Source organism: Dasypus novemcinctus, chromosome 31, assembly GCF_030445035.2.
Source record: "Dasypus novemcinctus isolate mDasNov1 chromosome 31, mDasNov1.1.hap2, whole genome shotgun sequence".
Taxonomy (NCBI): domain Eukaryota; kingdom Metazoa; phylum Chordata; class Mammalia; order Cingulata; family Dasypodidae; genus Dasypus; species Dasypus novemcinctus.
In genome coordinates, this window is record NC_080703.1 from 15529194 (window position 1) to 15551796 (window position 22603).

Consider the following 22603-nt stretch of genomic DNA (forward strand, 5'->3'; position numbering starts at 1 on the left):
GGCAGTAGGAGCCTTGGTTGATCCAGGCTGCCTGGTAACATGGGCAGAGGGATTTCCTCACAAAAAATGTTCCATGACTGTGTCAAAGGGGCCTCCCCAAGGCTGAAGATATACTGAGGGTATCTTCTATCTCAAGGCTCAAAGAAAAGTTCTGTCCATAGCATCATCTCCATCTTTTTATGTAAAAACGTGGTCTTAGGAATTCTTGGTGGGAATCTGCCTTGTCTATCAGCCAGCTCTGCAGAGAACTGTCTCTCTCCTTTTGTATGTAAATAGAGGAGGGCCTCAGAGTCTTTAGTGTTAGGAGTCAATTACCTCTGTCTCTTTTTTTCCTGGGATGAGAGGGGCCACTCACACCCCCAGTTACACTTACCAGGCTGCCCTTTCTCCTCATTCCCCTATTTTTCACCCTGTTCATGATCATTTTTATTTTTATTTTTTTGAGTTCTTGTGAGCAAGAAAACAGCTGCTTAAAGATTTGTGTACAAGATTGTATGTGGAAATATTTTCCATTCTCTTGAGTAAATATGTACAAGTGGGACTAAAGGACTATTTGTTAAGGGAATGATTTACTTTAGAAGAAACTGATATTATATTCCAAAGTGGCAGTTTTGTTTTGTTTGGTATTCATATAAGTAAAACATATGAGTTCCTGTTGTTCTGCATTCATGCCACTATTTGATATTCTCATTTTTTTCAAACTAGTGGTAGTGGTGTCTTATGAGGTTCTAATTTGCATTTCCCTCATGGCTAATACGTAGAACTTTTTTTCATATATTTTTTCCTACCTATGTATTTTTTTAAAAGGTACTATTAGGATCACTTAGCTATTTCTAAAATTAGAATGTTTGTATTCTTATGGTTGAGGTTTTTTCTAATGGTCAAAGAAGAAGCTTCCTTCCTTCATTTTTCTCCCCATCGAAAGTAACTGTGACATTCAGAACATAGCCTACTGCAAACACACAATGAGACATTTAATCATGAGCTGTACTAGGTTAGACATGCTTATGATTAACCAGGAAAATAAATTCATGTGTTATGATTCATTGTTAATTCTCCATGAATGCTAGAAACAGGAGAATATATATGGTTGAGTTTGGAGTATTCTTTGTATATATCTCTAAGGAAGAAATACAAATGGCCAAAAAGCACATGAAAAGATCCACATTTCTGTGGTAACTGCTCTGGTCAAGGGCAGTCTGGGGCACCTTCCTGAAAAAAAACCTCTTTCTAGTCCCGAGCTTATACCGACCTGCTTAGGCTAAGAGGCTCCTTGTGTTCCCACAAGGGGCACAGCTGGGGATGGTTGAAACAAAAGGCCGAGTGAGTGTTGTGCAGTGTCAACATGCAGAGGAAACATTGGAAGCACACAAAGTAGGACCTCATTAAGTTAAATGCAGAAAAACTTTCCCTGAGTTTTCCACGAAGATGTGGCATAAAGTTCTAGCCAGGAAATGTTAGAATGCTTTGTGAACTACAATGGCTGGCTTTTGGCATGGGCTGGCCCCAGGAGGGCACCTTTGACCCCGGATCATCTGTAAAGTCCATGAGATGTTAACGAGAAAACCAGAGTGCCCTGGCCACTTCCCCTACATTGATGCCTGGCAGGACACTGCAAGTCAAAGTCCGCCCTAGTTAAGGAAATGTACGAGTAAGGAAGCCAGGATTTGCCTGATACAAAAGCCCACAGGTGCTGTCTCAGGAACCAGGCCAAACAGGTGCCTTGCAAAGGGTCCAGAGAAAGTAAGCCCCAAATCTAGTGACAACCCACCTATTCTAGAGGGGCCACCACCTTATGAGATTTTTCCTACAGTGCCAGTGCCGAGGAGTGGGGATGAGCCAATTTCCCCAAGCAATGCAACCTCGCTGCCCTGAAGGCCATCTCCACTGCTGTCCTCCCTGAGCAGTATGACCTCGCTAACCTGACAGCTGTCTCCACTGCCATCCTTCCTGAACAGCGTGACCTCACTGGCCCCACACCCACCGTCCTCCCTGAGCAGCACTTCCTCGCAGCCATTCCTGCAGCCGCTTCCACAGCCATTCCCACAGCCGATTCTGCAGCTGCTTTCTCCAAGCAACACAGCCCAGTTGTTCCTGCAGCCACTTCCACAGTCCTTTCCACAGCCGGTTCAGTTCCACGGCTGCTTTCTCCAAGAAACAGGAGCCAGCTGCTCCTGCAGCTGTTTCCACAGCCGGGTTCGCAGCTGCTTTCTCCAAGCAACACAGCGCAGCTGCTGCAGCAGCCGCTCCCACAGGAGGTTCTGCAGGCTATTTCTCCAAGCAACATGGCCCAGCCACTCTCGCAGCCTCTCCCGCAGCCACTTTCCCCAAACAATGCAGTCTCTGCACCTCTGCAAAGGCTGTTTCCACCAATCTTTTTTTTTTATGTTAAAACCAATTTTAAAAAAAAAATTTTTAAATAGATTTTGTAAAAATATTACATTACAAAAAATATATGAGGACCACTTCAACCCCACCACCCCCACCCCACCACTCCCCCCGCAGCAACACTCATTCCCATCTTCATGACACATCCATTTCATTTGGTAAATACGTCTCTGGGCACTTCTGCACCTCATGGTCAATGGTCCACATCATGGCCCATACTCTCCCACATTCCATCCAGTGGGCCCTGTGAAGATTTATAATGTCGGGTGATTGCCCCTGAAGCACCATCCAGGGCAGCTCCAAGTCCCTAAGACACTTCCACATATCGTCTCTTCCTGCCACTCCCCATACCCATTAGCCACCATGTTCACTTTTCCCACTCCAATGCCACCTTTTCTCTGTGGACATTGGATTGGTTGTGTCCATTGCACCTCTATGTCAAGAGGAGGCTCAGATTCCTCATGGATACTGGATGCAATCCTCTCGCTTTCAGTTGTAGGCACTCTAGGCTCCGTGGTGTGGTGGTTATCCTTCTTCAACTCCATCTAGCTGAGTGAGGTGAGTCCAATAAATCAGATTGTAGGTGCTGGAGTCTGTTGAGGCTCAGGGCCTGGCTATCACATTGTCAGTCCAGAGATTCAGATCCCCTAAATATATCTTAAGCCCCGACACCAACTACAACTCCAGCACAGCAGCATGAAAGTCTTAAGAAGAGAGATCCCATCTGAGTCCAGATTCATCACGCATAAACACCAGCTCCAAAGAAGGGCCATCTGACATGGCAGTTAATCCCATCTGCCATGACATTAGCACCCATGGGCCTCTTTAGCCCTCAATGGAACCAATATCTGGGGGTTGTATCTACTTTATCTGTCTCTTAGATTCTGCTCAATTGTGCATAAAGGCAATCCTTCTGGCAGCCTCCAGACTCTTTTTTAGAGACTCGTAGCCATATAAACTCATTTCTCCTTTCCACTTCCCCCTTAGATTAGGTCAAACAGCATTTTAAAGTCATGTTATTTTATGTATACAGGGATATTCTGCTGATCTGCATTGAACCTTCCATTCAAGGTCATTCTCCAGTTGCATCATCAGTTGGTAGTTGATAGTGATCCCTCGGTGCCAGGGAGGCTCATCCCCGGGTGTCATGTCCCATGCTGGGGGGAAGGCATTGCATTTACATGCTGAGTTTGGCTTCGAGACTGGACACATTTGAGCAACATGAAGGCTGTCCTCGGCCTAAGGCGCCAGACTCAAGCATCACTTCCAATCTTGACCACTGGCAGCATAGTGCTGGCCATCACTCAGGAAGGAGTCCCTGAAAGATGACAACTCAGACCACGAGGAGCCCCAGGGACAGGTGGAGCAGGGAGAAGGGCCACCCTACAGCTCCCTCTCTCTGAAGCCTGGGCTCCAATTTATTATGATGCTGATGACCATATACAAGGAGGACACTTCACTACTACTGATCTCTTTATCTGGAAAAGTCACACCCCACATACCTGGAGAAGCCTCAGGTCATGATGGACCTCTTCCAGTCTATCATTCAAACCTGCAAACCCACCTGGGCTGACTGACTGTAAGCAGCTCCTTATGACCTTACTCAACTTCAAGGAGAGAATGTGAGTCACAAAGAAGCTTTCACCTGGCTCAAGGAGCACCCATCTGGGGGAAGCCTGGACAGGGATCAATATGCCCACACACAGTTCCCAGACAAGGACCCCCAATTGGATCCCAATGACATGACCAGGCCCAACTGATTAGAAACTTTCCATAGGGCCTTAGTTGAAGGGTTCAGAGCTGGGAGACAAAAGGTAGTAAACATGGCAAAGAGAACACAAGTCCTACAGACTCTAGAGGGAAGTTGGCTCAATTCTGACAGGATTGACTCCTGACATTTATTTCAAACTTTGGGGTGTGATACGATACTACTTTTGTTGTTGATTTTCAATTTGTTCTACTTTTTAGCCATGGTAGCTCTTTGCAGTGCATTCTATTGCTCTTTACTATAACCCTATCATTGAGGGGTTCATTTTACATCTATTTACTTTTTGGTACTACAAAATATTCCAGATCCTTCTTGCATATTTCTTTCCTAGAAAGAGCAATTTCTCTAAGAAGGCATTTATTGGAGAATGGTTTTAAAACCTAGAGCCTGGGCATTATCTCTGCTCATTGTTACTGCAGCCTTGAGGGCCTCTCTGCAGAGAGTGTAAGGAAATATATGTGTATATACTAAGATGTGTACATGCACATATCTAGAACAAGAAACCTTCCCTTCAAGAAATTCTAAAGAGAATTCTACAGGAAGAAAGGAAAAAACAGGACAGGCAGAGTTCGAGGAGAGTGTAAGAGCAACAAAAAAGACAAAAAGACAAGGGAAAAAAAAAGCACACAAAATATGAAAAACACAACTACAATCAAAATATGGCTAACACAAATAATTCCTTGAAAGTGATAACACTGAATGTCAACGGACTTAACTCACCTATCAAAAGATTCAGACTGGGACATTGGTTAAGGAAATATGACCCATCTATATGCTGTCTACAAGAGACACATCTTAGACCCAGAGACTCATGGAGGTTGAAAGTGAATGGCTGGAAAATAATTTTACAAGCAAACAATAATCAAAAAATTGCAGGAGTAGCTATATTAATATCAGACAAAATAGACTTTAAATGCGAAACTATGTTGAGAGACAAAGAAGGATACTGCATTTTAGTATAAGGGAAAATCTGTCAAGAAGATCAAACAATCATAAATATTTATGCTCCTAACAAGGGCACCTCTAAATATGTGAGGCAAACGCTGGAAAAACTAAGTGAAAGAATAGATGCATCTACAATTATAGTGGGGGATTTTAAAACACCATTATCAACTCTGGACAGAACATCTCAAAAGAGAATCACTAAAGAAACAAAACATTTGAACAGTATATTAGAGGAGCTGGATGTAATAGACATATATAGATCATTACACCCAAACACAGCAAGATATACATTTTTCTCAAGTGCACATGGATTATTCTCCAAGATAGACCATATGCTAGGCCACAAAGAAAGGCTTAATGAATTCAGAAAGATCGAAATCATACAAAATAATATCTCTGACCACAGTGGAGTGAAGCTGGAAATTTGCAAGGGTCAGAGGCCCAGATTTCAAACCATGATTTGGAAATTAAACAGCACACTCTTAGAAAAACAGTGGGTCAAAGAGGAAATCTCAAAAGAAATCAAAGACTACCTTGAAACAAATGATAATGATTACACAACATACAAAAATTTATGGGATGCAGCAAAAGCAGTACTGAGAGGGAAATTGATAGCCATAAATTCATATATCAAAAAGAAGAAAGAGCAAAAATTGAAGAACTAACTGCACATTTGGAGGAATTAGAAAAACAACAACAAAGTAATCTAATAGGAAGAAGAAGAATGGAAATAACAAAGATAAGAGCAGATCTAAACAAAATAAAAAATAAGAAAGCACTTGAAAAGATAAACAAGACCAAGAGCTGTTTTTTTTAGATCAACAAAATTGACAAATCTTTAGCAAGACTAAAAGAAAAAAAAGAAAAAAGATGCAAATAAGAAACAAGAAAGGCTATATCACAACTGACCCCACAGAAATAAATACTATCATAAGAGGATACTTTGAAAAACTATATTCCAACAAAAATGAGAATTCAGAGGAAACAGACCAATTCCTAGAAACACATAAGCAGCCCATATTGACAAAAGAAGAAATTGATGATCTCAACAAACCAATCAAAGTAAAGAGATAGAATCAGTCATTAAAAACCTCCCAACTAAGAAGAGCCCAGGGCAAGACGACTTCACAGGTGAATTCTACAAAACATTCCACAAAGAACTAACACCAATCCTGCTGAAACTATTCCAAAAAACTGAAACAGAATGAACATTGCTGAACTCCTTCTATGATGCCAACATTACCCTAGTACCAAAGCCAACCAAAGACACCACAAGAAAAGAAAATTACAGACCAATTTCTCTAATGAAACTAGATGCAAAAATACTTAACAAAATACTTGCTAATTGTATTCAACAACACATTAAACGAATTATACACCATGACCAAGTGAGATTCATTCCAGGTATGCAAGGATGGTTCAACATAAGAAAATCAATCAATGTAATACACCGTATAAACAGATTGAAGGAAAAAAAATCACATGATTATATCTATAGATGCAGAAAAACCATTTGACAAATTACAGCACACTTTCTTGATAAAAATCCTCCAAAACATCAGAATACAAGGCAATTTTTTTAACATGATAAAGAGTATATATGAAAAACCCACAGCCAACATCGTTTACAATGGAGAAATCCTAAATTCCTTCTCTCTAAAGTCAGGAACAAGACAAGGATGCCCATTGTCTCCCCTTCTATTTAACATTGTCTTAGAAGTACTTGCTGAAACACTGAGGCAAGAACCAGACATAAAAAGTATTCAAATTGGAAAGGAAGCAGTCAAAATTTCATTATTTGAAGATGACATGATCCTATACATAGAAAACCCTGAGAGATCTACAACAAAGCTTCCAGGACTGATAAATGAGTTTAGGAAAATCGCAGGTTATAAGTTCAATGTGCAAAAATCAGTAGCATTTTTGTACACCAATAATGAGCAAGATCAGGAGGAAATCAGGAAACAAATACCATTTACAATAGTAAGTAAAAAAATAAAATATTTAGGAATAAATTTAACTAAAGATGTAAAAAACTTATACACTGAGAACTATACAAGACTGTTCAAGGAAATCAAAGAAGACCTAAATAAATGGAAGAATATTCCCTGTTCATGGATAGGAAGACTAAATATTACTAAGATGTCTATCCTACCAAAACTGATCTACACATTCAATGCAATCCCAATAAAAACCAACACAGCCTTCTTTAAGGAACTAGAAAAACTAACTATGAAATTTATTTGGAAAGGAAAGAGGCATGAATAGCCAAGGACATATTGAAAAAGCAAAATGAAATTCGAGGAATCACACTACCTGACTTCAAAACATACTACAAAGCAACAGTAGTGAAAACACCATGGTATTGGCCTAAGGAGAGACACACAGACCAATGGAATCGAATTGAAAGTTATGATATAGAACCTCATATATATAGCCATATAATATGTGATAAAGCCACCAAACCCTCCATTCTGGAGGACAGTTTGGTGGTTTCTCAAAAAGCTAACCATAGATTTGCCATATGACCCAGCAAAACCACTGCTGGGTATATACCCAGCAGAACTGAAAACAAGGACACAAGCCGATATATGTACACCAATGTTCATAGCAGCATTGTTTACTATTGCCAAAAGTTGGAATCAACCTAAATGCCCATGAACAGACGACTGGATCAATAAAATGTGGTATATACATACAATGGAATACTACTCGGATGTAAGAACAAATACACTACAAACACACGTGATAACATGGATGAATCTTGAGAACCTTATGTTGAGTGAAGCAACCCAGGCATTGAAGGACAAATACTACATGACCTCAATGATATCAAATAAGCAAGCTGCTTCAGAGAGCTACAGACTGGAAGATAGGCTTACAGGAAATCGGGGGGTGGAGGAAGGATGTGAGCCGACGTCTGCTGGTGTGGAATCTATGATGATTTGGCGGTAAGTATGAGCACAAAGAAGAGATAAAATGGGGGCAAGGGGTTGCCTTTGGGTGGGACTTTGCAGATTTGAGGGGGGCTAGGGATGGATGGATGGGTAATATTGCCCAAAAATTGGGAGGAGTGAGGGGCAACATATGAACATAGGAGAGAGTCAGGTGTTGGTTAAGAGTAAAATACTGAGAAAATCATATCAAAATATAATTAGGAGTGTTACCTGTTTAGGATGCTCGGATGGGATGGTCTGATGCGGGATGGACTCCTGGGGAATGTCTGAATGCTCATTTTGCCAGGGTGGGTTGTACCATTGGGTAGAGACCCAAGGAGTGAGAGTGGGGGTGGACCCACATCCTGGGGAGGACTAATGCCATCAAATAGAGGGAACTGTATCTCTCGAGAGAAAGGATGGCTCCCCGGGCATTAGGACAGCTGAGCAAGTCAGGCCCTGAACACTGTTGCAAGTATCTCTGTACATGACTCCTTGGGAAATGGAGGTTGACTGTCACTGTGGGCCCCAAGGGGAGGGGAAAATGGATGTTGAATGGATAGAACCAAGGTAAATGTAGGGGTAAGAGAGGAGTTTCGCTAGAGTACACAAGGATGGATATAAAACATGTGATATTACACCATAAACATATAGGGGACGACAGACTAATAATGTAAACCATAATGTAAAACATAGGATAACTAAAAATTTAGAAACCTGTGTATCCTAAAGTATGGACCACGATGTAAGCACAGATGCCACCTTGTTTGAAAGCTATTGTCTCAGAGTCTGTACATCAGTTTCAGTAAATATGATATGAATAAGTTATTAGAATATCACTGTGGAAGGGAAAAGGTTTTATGGTGGATGTGTGGGAGTACTGTATATTGTATATATGAATTACTGTGATCTAGGGCTCTTGTGAAGAGAAGCTCAATAATTAGGATAAAAGAAAAGAAAAAGAGAGGACATAGACACTGAGGAAAAGATGGAAGTACTTGCCTTGCCCATTTTCATACAGGGCAACACTTATTGCAGTGACAGAAGTTAAAACATCCAAAACAAAGCTTTTGCATTTTTAAATTTTTTGATACCCCAATTTATTTTTACCTTAATTTTTCCAAGTTAATATGTATTCTATATCTAACCTTTAAACTCATCACTATATTCCATTTTACTATTAATGGAACCTGGCAATATATTGGGTTTCCCTTTTCATGATGTTTTGGATCACAGAGAGGTTCATCAATGGCAGGGGAGGAATACTGGTGTAGGATGTTATTGACAGGGGACACATGGTTGGCAGGATGTTCTACAGGGCATATATCCAGGGTACATAAAAATGTTTGGATATTTTCATAGTGGATACAATTAAAAACAACAACTGAGGGAGTGCTGAGTTCCTAGCCAGGGGAGCTCTACCACAGCCCCTAAAGAAACAGTAACAATCCCCCAAGTGCAATAGCAAAGACCAAAAAATAAGTAAGGTCCAACAATGAGCCCTTGGTACTAATGACTATGCTTGTGAGGCTGTGTACCTGAAATAAGAATAAGGCCTAGAGCTGCAGGGTGCCTAAGAGTTACCTCCTGAGAGCCTTGGTGTTGCTCAAATGTGGCCAGTCTTGAAGCCAAACTCAGCATGTAAATGCATTGCCTCCCCCCCAGCATGGGACATGACTCCCAGGAATGAGCCTCCCTGGCATGGAGGGATTACTACCAAGTACCAGCTGATGATATAACTAGAAAATGTCCTTGAATAAAAGGTCAACTCGGGCCAGCAAAATATCTCAATCTACATATAATACCAGGAGTTAAAAATGCTGTGTGACCTGAATCGAAGGGGGAAATGGAAAGGACAAATTAGTCTATATGGCTGTGAGTCTCCAAAAAGATCCAGGAGATTATCAAAAGGGTTGCCCTTATGCATTACTCAGCAGAGTCCCAGTGACAGATAAAGTAGATATAACCCCGGGTATTGGTTCTTTGGAGGGCTACAGAGATCCACAGGTCCTATGGTCATGGCACTTGGAATTCAGTGCCATGTCAGTTGGCCCTACTTTGGAGTTTGTTTTTCTGTGTGATGGAGCTGGACTCAGATGTGATCTTTGTTCACAAGCCTCTCCTGTTGATATAGATGTGGAGTGGACACAACCATTCCAAGGTCCACAGGATGGAGGAATAGAGTATGGATTAGAGTGGACTTACTGATATTCTATTCATGAAATATTGTGATTAGTAATCGAAGAAAATGTGGCATTGGTGTGGAGAAAGTGGTCATGGTGGCTGCTGGGGGTAGGGAATGGCAGGAAGAGATGAGATGTGGGGGCATTTTCAGGACTTGACGTTGTTCTGGTTGGTGCTGCATGGACAGTTACTAGACATTGTATGTCCCCCCATGGCCCAGTGGGTGGAATATGGGAGAGTGTGAGTTATGATGTGGACCATTGACCATGAGGTGCAGTGGTGCTCAGAGATGTATTCACCAAATGCAATAAATGTATCATGATGATGGAGGAGGTTGTTGTTATGGGGGGAAAGTGGGGTGAGGGGGTTGGGGGGTGTATGGGGACCTCATATTTTTTTAATGTAATATTAAAAAAATAAAGACAAAAAAATAAATGATATTCACCTATTCCTAGAAAAATAAAAGTTGCCAAAAAATAGGCCCCCAAAATTAAAAATCTGAAAAGTTTCATATCTTCTTCAGTTATTGAATCCATAGTTTAAAACATTCTCATAAATTTTCATATTGACCAATGGCCTTATTGGGGAATTCCACTAAACCTTCAAGGAAAAAATAATACTTATTTACTCAAACTTTTCCAAGGAATAGGAAAAAAATGGGAAAATACCTCCATTTATGATTACGGCTTAACATTTGTATCAAAATCTTATAAGGCCATTAAAAATAGGAAATTTACAAGTTCTTTATCTATCCTTTAAACCCATCGCTATATGCCATTCCCTAGTAAGGGACCATGACATTATATTAGGCTTCAAATTTTGGGGAGTTCTGGATCACAGAGTGTTTCAACAATGGCAATGGAGGGATACTGGTATGGGATACCAATGACAGGTGATATATGGCTGACAGGGAGCTGTACAGAACATATGTCCAGGGTGCATGGTAATGTTTGGATATACTCATAGTGGCAACAATTAAAAACCACAGTAGGGGGGGTACTGGGTTCCTGGCCAGTGGTGCTCTGTCGTGGTCCCTAGGGGAGCAGTGACAGTCTCCCAGGTACAGTGGCAGGGACCGGGAGGGAGTGAGGGTTCAACAGTGAGCCCCTGATGCTAATGACTATGCTTGTGAGCTGATAAACCTAAAATAAGAACAAGGCCTAGTGCAACATTTTGCCTGGGAATTTCCTCCTGTCAGCCTTCATGTTACTCAAATGTGGCCAGTCTCGAAGCCAAACTCAGCATGTAAATGCAATGCCTTCCCCCCAGCATGGGACATGACACCCGGGAATGAGCCTCCCTGGCAACGAGGGACCACTATCAACTACCAACTGATGATGCAACTAGAAAATGACCTTATACGGAAGGTTCAATGCGGATCAGCAGAATATCCATGTCTACATAAAATACCATGACTTTAAAATGCTGTTTGACCTAAAGTAAGGGGGAAATGGAAAGAAGAAATGAGTTTATATGGCTACGAGTTTCTAAAAAAGAGTCTGGAGGCTGGCAGAAGGATTGCCCTCATGCACAACTGAGCAGAGTCAGAGAGACAGATAAAGCAGATACAACCCCCAGATATTGGTTCCTTTGAGGGCTAAAGAGACCCATAGGAGTTATGGTCATGGCCGATGGGGTTAACTACCAGGGCAGATGGCCCCTCTTTGGAAATGGTGTTTATGTGTGATGAATCTGGACTCAGATGGGATCTCCCTTCATAAGACTTTCATGCTAATGTGCTGGAGGTGCAGTTAATGTTGGGGTTTAAGATATATTTAGGGGATTTGAATCTCTGGACTGACAATGTGATAGCCAGGTCCTGAGCCTCAACAGACTACAGCACCTATAATCTGATTTATTGGACTTACCACATTCAGCTAAGATGGAGTTGAAGAAGGACAACCACCACACCATGGAGCCTAGAGTGATTACAACTGAAAATGGGAGGATTGCATCCAGCATCCATGTGGAATCTGAGCCTCCTCTTGACATAGAGGTGCAATGGACACAACCAATCCAATGTCCACATAGAAGAGGTGGCATTGGATTGGGAAAAGTGGACGTGGTGGACGATGGGTATGGGGAAAGGCAGGAAGAGGTGAGAGGTGGAGGCGTCTTTGGGATATGGAGCTTCCCTGGATGGTGCTGTAAATTTCCTATTTTTTTTCCTTTTTTTATTGACTTTGTAATAATATTACATTAAAAATATATATGTGAGGTCCCATTCAACCCCACCCCACCCCCCAACAACACTCGTTCCCATCATCATGACACATCCATTGGATTTGGTAAGTACATCTTTGGGCACCTCTGCACCTCATAGACAATGGTTCACATCATGACCCATACTCTCCTCCATTCCATCCAGTGGGCCCTGTGAGGATTTACAATGTCCGGCGATTACCTCTGAAGCACCATCCAGGGCAGCTCCATGTCCCAAAGACGCCTCCACCTCTCATCTCTTCCTGCCTTTCCCCATACCCATCGTCCACCATGTCCACTTTTTTGAAGTCACAATAATGTTGTTTCATCTCAAGGAAAAAAGGAAATAAAATCAACCAAATATCTAGAAACAAATTGGTCACATGCAGATTCATCAATATCAGGAAAATTGTAATTCTAAATGTAAAAATAAAAACCTTAAAGAAACAAAAAAGAGAAGAATGTTTTCATTTTCAAAGGAGAAAATTTGTTTAATAAGACATGTATCATCATATATCATCAACCTTAAAGGAAAAGTTTAATGAATGTTAATTACATTAATACTGATATTTTCTGTTTGGCAATGAATGATCAAGCCACAAGTGGAATAAATTATTTAACATAGATCTAGTCAATAGTGAATTATATCAAAATTATACAGGGACCATCTACAGAAACAAGCAGAAAATCCACTAGAAAAAGTACGATGTGTGGACAAGGAAAGAATGGAAGCTCAACAGTAAATAAAGTACGCTGTTATCAAATTGATGGACTGAATGTTTAAAAGAAAGCCAGAGGTCTAAGAGAAAGTTTAGGGAAGGAAAAACAAGCACATTAAAGCACAGGGTTATTTAAAATCATCACAAGCTGGACAAATTTGGCTGAAATTGTCCAATGTTATTCTTTTGGGTCCAGTGTTCATTTCATGTGTGTGTGTATGTTCATTCATTCAACATGTCTGCATTAATACAGTTTAAGTATTTATTCCATGAAGATACAAAATTGAATACCATAGAGCCAGAAACTGTCCTCATTATTCTAACTGAAAAGTTCAATTCTTGGCATTGGCCTTTGAAGGTCGAGTCAGGATGCAAGGAGAAAATAGAATGGGATGTCCTAATCTGGATATGGCAATAAGAAAAAGCCTTCCATGGTAAGGAAATTAGAGAAGATACCTCGAGGAGGAGCAGGAATTGAGACTAGGAAGGGAAAGGGGACATAGATGTAGAAAATGATATTACAAGCATGGGGACAAGCTGATCATAGACCCCAAGTTTGACAGGTGCATTGAAGAAGACAGAGGCTCTGGAATCCAATGAGGAGGGAGAAGTGAGAATAGATAGGCATGAGTCAGACTGTATAGATTTTGTAGTTCATTTTAGTGGGAGTATGAACAATTTTATGCTACTTTTATGCTAAAAAAACTAGACAATGTAGATAAAATAGAAAACTTCCTAAGAATGTACAAACAACCTACACTGATGCTTAAAGAAATAGAAGACTCACCAAACCAATCACAAGTAAAGACATTGAAACAATCATTTAACAGTTCCCCACAATGAAAAGCCCTTGAACAGACAGTTTCACAGGTGAGTACACCAAGCATTCAAAGAAGATTTAATACCAATGTGACTCAAGCTCTTCCAAAAAATTGAACAAGAAGAAATGCTACAAAACTCATTCTATGAAACCAATATCACCCTAACACTAAAGCCAAATAAAGCTATTACAAAAAAATAAAGCTATAGGCCCATTTCTCTAATGAATATAGATGCAAAAATCCTCAATAAAATATTTGTTAATCAAATCCAACAACACATTAAAAGAATTATCCTTCTTTATCAAGTGGATTATATACAAGGCATGTAAGTCTGGTTCAACACAAGAAAATCAATCAGCGTAATACACCACATTAATAAGTCAAAGAAGAAAAATCACATGATCTTATCAATTGACACAGAAAAGGCATCTGACAAAATACAGTATCCTTTCTTGAGAAAAATATGCAAAGAAATAGGAATTGAAGGAAACTTCTCAACTTGATAAAAGCCATATAAGAAAAACCCACAGCTAACATTGTATTCAATGGTGAAAGACTGAAAACTTTCTGACTGACATCAGGGAAAGGACAAGGATGCTCACTAACCCCATTGTTCTTCAATGTAGTGGTAGAGTTTCTAGCTAAAGCAATTAGACAAGAAAAAGAAATAAAAGGCATACAAATTGGAAAAGAAGAATTATAACTTTTACTATTCGCAGATGATGATTATATATCTAGAAAGTCCTGAAAAATCTACAACAAAGCTGCTAGAGCTAATAAATTATTTCAGTAGAGTGTCAGGATTCAAGATCAATAAGCAAAAATCAGTAGTGTTTCTTTACATGAAAAATGCACAATCTGAGGAGGAAGTCAAGAAAAACACTCCATGTACAATAGCAACAAAAAGAATTAAATATTTAGGAATAAACTTAACCTAGGATGCAAAACACTTGTATTCAGAAAACTATAATGCGTTGCAAAAAGGAATTTAAAACACCTAAATAATTGGAATAACATTTCTTGCTCATGGATTGGAAGACTAAATATCATTAAGATGTCAATTCTACCCAAATTGATATACAGATTCAATGCAATACAAATAAAAATTCCACCAGTATTTTTTTTTTAGCAAATGGAAAACACAATTATCAAGTCTATGTGGAAGTGTAAGAGTCCCAAAATGGCCAGAAACATTTTCAAAAGGAAAAATGAAGTTGGAGGACTCTCACTTACAGACTTTAAATCATATAATTAGCTACAGTGGTAAAAACAACATGGTATTGTCATAAACATAGACACATAGACCAATGGAACCGAATTGATGGTTCAGAAACAGACACTCACATCTATGGCCAAGTGATTTTTGACAATCCTGTCAAGCCCTCCCAGTTGGGGAAGAAAAGCTTATTCAAAAAATTTTGTTGGGAGAACTGGATATCCATAGCCAAAAGAAAGAAAGAAGACCCCTATCTCACATATTATACAAAAATAAACTCAAAGTTGACAAAAGACCTGAATATAAAAGGAAGTACAATAAAGCTTCTAGAAGAATATGTAGGAAAATATCTTCAAGACCTGGTGGTAGGTGAAGGATTCATAAACCTTACACCAAAAGCACGAGCAAAAAAAGAAAGCATGGATAAATGGGACCTCCTCAAACTTAAACATTTCTATGATTCAAAGGGCTTCATCAAGAAGGTGAAAAGTCATCAAGACAACAGGAGAAAATATTTGGAAACCAATTATCTGATAAGGGTTTGATTTCCATGCTATGTAAAGAGATCATACAACACAACAATAAAAAAGCAAGCAATAAATTTAAAAATGGACAAAAGATTTAAATAGACATTTCTCCAAAGAGGAAATACAAATGGCCAAAAAGCACATGAATAAATGTTTCATATCACTAGCTATTAGGGAAATGCAAATTGAAACAACAATAAGATATCATTTAACACCACATAGAAAGGCCATTATTAAAAAAAATAAACAGACAACAATATGTGCTGGAGAGGATGTGGAGAAACAGGAACACTCCTTCACTGTTGGTGGGAGTGTAAAATGGTGCAGCCTTCATGGAATACAGTTTGGAGGTTCCTGAGGAAGATAAATATAGAACTGTCACATGATCCAGCAATTCCTCTACAAGGAATATATCCAGAAGAACTAAAAACTAGGCCATAAACAAACATCTGCACACCAATGTTCATAGCGAAGTTGTTCACAATTGCCAAAATATGGAAACAACTCAAGTGTCCCTTCAAGATTGAATGTATAAACAAATGTGGTCTATACAAAGGAATATTATGCTGCAGTAAGAAGAAATGAAATTGGGACATATGTGATAACATGGATGAGTCTTGAAGACATTATACTAAGTGAAGTAAGCCAGACACAAAAGGACAAATATTGCATGGTCTCATTAATATAAACTAAATACAAATAATAAACACATGGAATTGTATATGTTATTAGGAGATAAGAGGAGTTTTGAGAATAAAGATGCTTAATGTATGTAGAAGTTTTTTTCTTTATTTTCTTTTACATGTTACATTAAAAAAATAACAGGCCCCTTTATACCTCCCACCACCCTCACCCCACTCCTCCCACAACAACAACCTCTTGCATCATCATGGCACATTCACTGCACCTGGTGAATACATTTTGGAGCACTGCAGCATGATATGTACAGTGGTCTACATAATAGTCTACACTCTTCTCCAGTCCACCCAGTGGGCCATGGCATGACACACAATGTCCAGCATCTGTCCCTGCATCATTACCCAGGACAACTCCAAATCCTGAAAATGCACCCACATCATATCTTTTCTTCCTTCTCCCTAACATCAGCGGCTACCATGACCATTTTCTTCACATCACTACTACAATTTCTTCCCTTACTAATCACAATAGTTCCCCAGCAGAACACCAGTAAGTCAACTCTAATCTATATCCTACTCCTCCATCCTGTAGACCCTGGGATGGTTCTCTCCAGTCCACCTCTACATCAAGAAGGGGCTAACATTCCACATGGATGATGGATGCAATTCTCCTGCTTGCAGTTGTAGGCACTCTTGGCTCCCTGGTGTGGTGGTTGACCTTCTTCACCTCCCTGTTAGCAGGCCAGGATAAAAGCAATAAACCAGAGTGTAAGAGTTGCAAGCCTGCTGAGGCTCAGGGCCTGACTGTCACATGGACAGTCCAGAGATTCAGGCCTCCTGAGTATACACCAATCCCAAAGCCAACTACAGGTCTGGTAAAAGTAACAGAAGAGGCATGTGTAGAAAGATCACATCTGAGTCTAACTCCATCTCACTCAGGAACGCAAACTCAAAGCAGGGCCAACTGACATGGCACTGAACTGCAAAGCCATCTGCCATGAACATAGGGTCTCTGTAGCCCTCAGGAGAACCAGTACCTGGGTTTCTATCTACTTTGGCTGTCTCTGGGACCCTTCTGAGATGTGCATAAACATTACTCCACTGATGACCTCCCAACTGTTTTTGGAGAATCATAGCCATACAAACTCATTTGTCCTTTCCATTTCCCCCTTTTGTCCAAAGACAAAAAGCAGTTTTAAACACTTGATATTACATGTAGGCTGAGATATTCTGCTGGTCTGAGTTGACCCTTTTATTTAAGGTCTTTTTCTAATTACATCATCAAATGGTGCTTGGTAGTAATGCCTTGGCACCAGAAGGTTCATCCCCAGAAGTCATGTTCCATGCTGGGGGGAAGATAATGCATTTACATGCTAAGTTTGGCTTAGTGACCACATTTGAGCAACATGGAGGTCCTCAGGAGGTAACTCTTTGGCACCTTGCAGCTCTACGCCTAGTTCATATTTCAGGGACACAAGCTCATAATCATAGCCATTAGTATCAAGGGCTCATTGCTGGGCCGCCCATCTTTATTGGTTTTTGACATTGCACTTGGGGTATTGTTGCTGTTCAATTGGGAATGTGATAGAGCTCCCCTGGATTGGAACTCAGCACTCCCTCAGTTGTCATTTTTAACTGAAACCACTACGAAAATATCCAAACATTTTCATGTACCCTGTGTAAACCCCATGGAGAACTCCCTCCCAATCACGTGCCCCCTTTCAATAACACACCACACCAGTATTCCTCCCCTGCCATAGTTGAACCCTTCTGTACTCCAAAACTTCTTTAAAAAGGAAGCCTAATATATTGCCAGATTCCATAAATAGCAAAATGGGATATAATGATGGGTTTAAAGGTTAGATATAGAATATATACTAATTTAGAAAAATTTTAAAAAGGAAAAATAAATTGGAGTATCAAAAAATGAAAAACTGAAAGTTTTGTTTTAACATTTTGCCTTTCATCACTGCTGTAGGTGTTGCCCTGCATGTACCGTGGCAAGGCAATTTCTTCAATTTCTTCCTCAGTGTCTACATACTTTCTTTTTTTTTCTTCTTCCAGTTATTAAGTTTATCTTTACATAAGTTTTAGATCACAATAATTCACATATACAATATATGGTACTCCCACATATCCAACATCAAACCCTTTGTCCCTTCACAAATATTGATCTTTCTACATGTTCATATTCTATTTGCTGCAGTTCATGTACAGATATTGAAACAATAGCTTTCAAACATGATTCTATTTGAGTTTCCATTATAGTTTATATTTTAGACTATACAATTTTCTAAAGTTTTAGTTATCTTATGTTTTACATTATCATTTATATTTTAGCCTATAGATTTTAATACATTTTTGGTGTAATTTAACATGTCCTATATCCATCACTGCATGATCTTATGGAATACTTCCATTGACCCACAGTTACACTGATTCCATCTATTCAACACCTTTTTCCCAATCCTCTCAGGGCCCACTGTGACATTCAATCTTCATTACATGAAGGACCATATTCAGAGATACTTGCAACAATGTTGAGAGCTTGACATACTTGACTGCCCTAACCCACTGGGAGCCACCAATTCTCTCAAGAGGTAAAATTCCCTCTATTTGAGAACATCAGTTCTCCCCAGGATGTGGGTATACTTTCACCCTCATTGTATGGGTCTCCTCCCAATAGTATAACCCATTATGACACTCTCCCTAGAAGCTTTCCATGTGTCAGAAGCCCCCCCGCCTTAAGCATCTTAAAACAGGTAACCTTCCATACTATATTTTCTAGAGTTTTCTCTAATTTATAATTTCAACCACATATCTGACAGTGTCCTATGTTCAAATGTTCTGCCCACCGTCCCCCCCAAAAATTGGGCCATCTGATCCATCCTTTCATCTCCAGCCCCCCTCATGCTCACAAAGCCCTGCCCCGAGGTATCCTTATGCCCCCATTTTATCCATCCTCTGTACAAATACTTATCTTCAGCTTATCATAGATTTCACCCATGCAGGTGTCAGCTTGCACACTTTCTCTACTCCCCAACTTCCTTTAAGCATATCATCCAGTCACTCTGAAGCTGTTTCTATCTCTCTGAAACTGCTTGGTTTACTTATTTCTTATCAGAGAGGTCATGTAGTATTTGTCCTTCAATGCCTGGATTACTTCACTCAACATAAAGTTCTCAAGATTCATCCATGTTATCAAATGTGTTTGTAGTGTATTTGTTCTTATAGCTGAGTAGTATTCCATTGTATGTATACACATTTTATTTATTCATTCATCTCTTGATGGCATTTGGATTGATTCCAACTTTTGCCAACAGTGGATAGTGCTGCTATGAACATGGGTGTGTGTATATCAGCTTGTGTCCTTGTTTTCAGAACTTCTGGGTATATACCCAGCAGTGGAATTGCTGGTTCATATGGTAAATCTGTATCTAGTTTTTTGAGAAACTACCAAACTGTCCTCCAGAATGGCTGGGTCTTTCTGCATTCCAACCAGCAGTGGATGAGAGTTCTCATTCCTCCACATTCTCTCCAGCACCTGTAGATCTCTGATTTTTTGATAGCTGCCAGAATTATGGGAGTAATATTGTATCTCATTGTGTTTTGACTTGCATTTCCCTAGTAGCTAGTGATTTGGAGCATTTTTTCATGTGCCTTTTAGCTATTTGTAAAACTTCTTTTGAGAAGCATCTGTTAAAATCTTTTTCCCATTTTTTAAATGGGTTGCTTGTCTTTTTATTTTCAAGATATAGGAATTCTTTATAAATGCAGGATATTTCTCCCATAAGATATATGGTTACCAAATATTTTCTCCCAATGTGTAGACTCCCTTTTCACTTTCTTGACAAAATCCTTTGAGGTGCAGAAGGCCTTAATTTTGAGGAAGTCCCATTTATCTATTTGTTCTTTGGCTGCTCATGCTTTTGGTGTGAAGTTCATGAAGCCATTTCCTATTACAAGGTCCTGTAGATGCTTCCCTACATTGCTTTCCAAAGTCTTTATGGTCTTGGCTCTTATACTTAGGTCTTTCATCCATCCTGAATTGATTTTTGTAAAAGGTGTGAATTGGTAATCCTCTTTCATTCTTTTAAATATGGATATCCAGTTCTCCAGACACCATTTGTTGAAGAGGCCATTCTCTCACAGTTGAGAGGTTTTGGTGGCCTTGTTGAATACCATATGGCTGTTTATTTGAGGATCTATATCAGAACTCTCATTTCAAGTCCATTGGTCAGTATGTCTATCCTTCTGTCAATACCATGCCATTTTCACAACTATAGCTTTGTAGTATGTTTTGGAGTCAGGTAGTGTGATTCCTCCAATTTCATTTTTCTTTTTCAATATGTCTTTGGCTATTTGGGACCTCTTTCTTTTCCAAATAAATATCATAGTTAGTTTATCTAGTTCATTAAAGAATGCTGCGTGGATTTTTATTGGGATTGCATTGAATCCATAGATCAGTTTTGGTAGGATAGACATTTTAATGATATTTAGTCTTCCTATCCATGGGCAGGGAATATTCTTCCGTTTATTTAGGTCTTCTTTGATTTCCTTGAGCAGTGTTTGTAGTTTTCTGTGTATAAGTCCTTTACATCTTTAGTTAAATTTATTCCTAGGTATTTTTTTTAGTTTAATATTGGAAATGGTATTTGATTCCTGATTTCATCCTCAGATTGATCATTATTGGTATACAGAAATAGTATTGATTATTGCATATTGATTTTGTAACCTGTGACTTTACTGAACTCATTTATGAGTTCTAGAAGATTTCTTGTAGACTTCCCAGGGTTTTCTATGTATAGGATCATATCATCTGCAAATAGTGAAATTTTCACTTCTTCCTTTCCAATTTGGATGGCTCTTACGTCTGGTTCTTCCCTCAGTGCTTGAGCAAGTAGTTCTAAGACAATGTTAAATAGAAGGGCTGATAGTGGGCATCCTTCTTTTGTTCTTGATCTTAGAGAGAAAGATTTTAGATCTTCAACATTGTAAATGATGTTAGCTGTGGGTTTTTCATATATGCTCTTTATCATGCTGAGAAAGTTTCCTTCTATTTTGATCTTTTGCATTGTTTTTATTAGGAAAGTGTGCTGTATTTTGTCAAATGCTTTTTCTGCATCTATAGATATGATCATGTGATTCTTTTCCTTCAGTCTGTTTATATGGTGTATTACATTAATTGATTTTCCTATGTTGACCCATCCTTGCATACCTGGAATGAATCTCACTTGGGCATGGTGTATAATTTATTTAGTGTATTGTTGAATATGATTAGCAAGTATTTCTTTGAGCATTTTCATGTCTAAGTTCATTAGAGGGATTGGTCTGTAATTTTCCCTTCTTGTGGTGTCTTTGGCTTTGGTATTAGAGTAATGTTGGCATCATAGAATGAGTTAGGCAATGTTCCTTGTATTTTTATTTTTTGGAAGAGTTTAAACATGATTGGTGTTAGTTTTTTTGGAATGCTTGGTAGAATTCACCTGTGAAGCTGCCTGGCCCAGGGCTCTTCTTAGTTGAGATGTTTTTAATGAATGATTCTATCTCTTTACTTGTGATTGATTTGTTGAGATCATCAGTTTCTTCTTTCATCAATGTAAGCTGCTTATGTGTTTCTAGGAATTTGTCCATTTCCTCTAAATTGTCCTTTTTCTTGGAATATAGTTTTTCAAAGTATCCTTTTATAATAGTCTTTATTTCTGTGGGGTCAATGTTGATATCTCCTTTCTCATTTCTTATTTTGCATATTTGCATCTTCTTTCTTTTTTTCTTTGTTAGTCTAGGTAACGGTTTGTCAATTTTATTGATCTCAAAAAATCAGCTCTTGGTTTTGTTCATTTTTTCAAGTGCTTTCTTTTTTTCTATTTCATTTAGTTCTTTACTGATCTTTGTTATTTCTTTCTTTCTTCTTCCTTTGTATTTAGTTTGTTGTTTTTTTTCACTAATTCCTCCAATTGTACAATTAGTTATTCAATTTTAGCTCTTTCTTCTTTTTTGATATATGAATTTATGGTTATAAATTTCCCTATCGGTATTGTTTTTGCTGCATTCCATAAGTTTGGATATGTAGTGTTATAATTTTCATTAGTTTTAAGGTAGTTATTAATTTCTTTTGTGATTTCCTCCTTGACCCACTGTTTTTCTAAAAGTGCTGTTTAACTTCCAACTCTTGGTGCCAAATCTCGGTCTCTGTCCCTTGAAGATTTCGAGCTTCATTCCACTGTGGTCAGAGAAATTATTTTGTAGGATTTCAGTC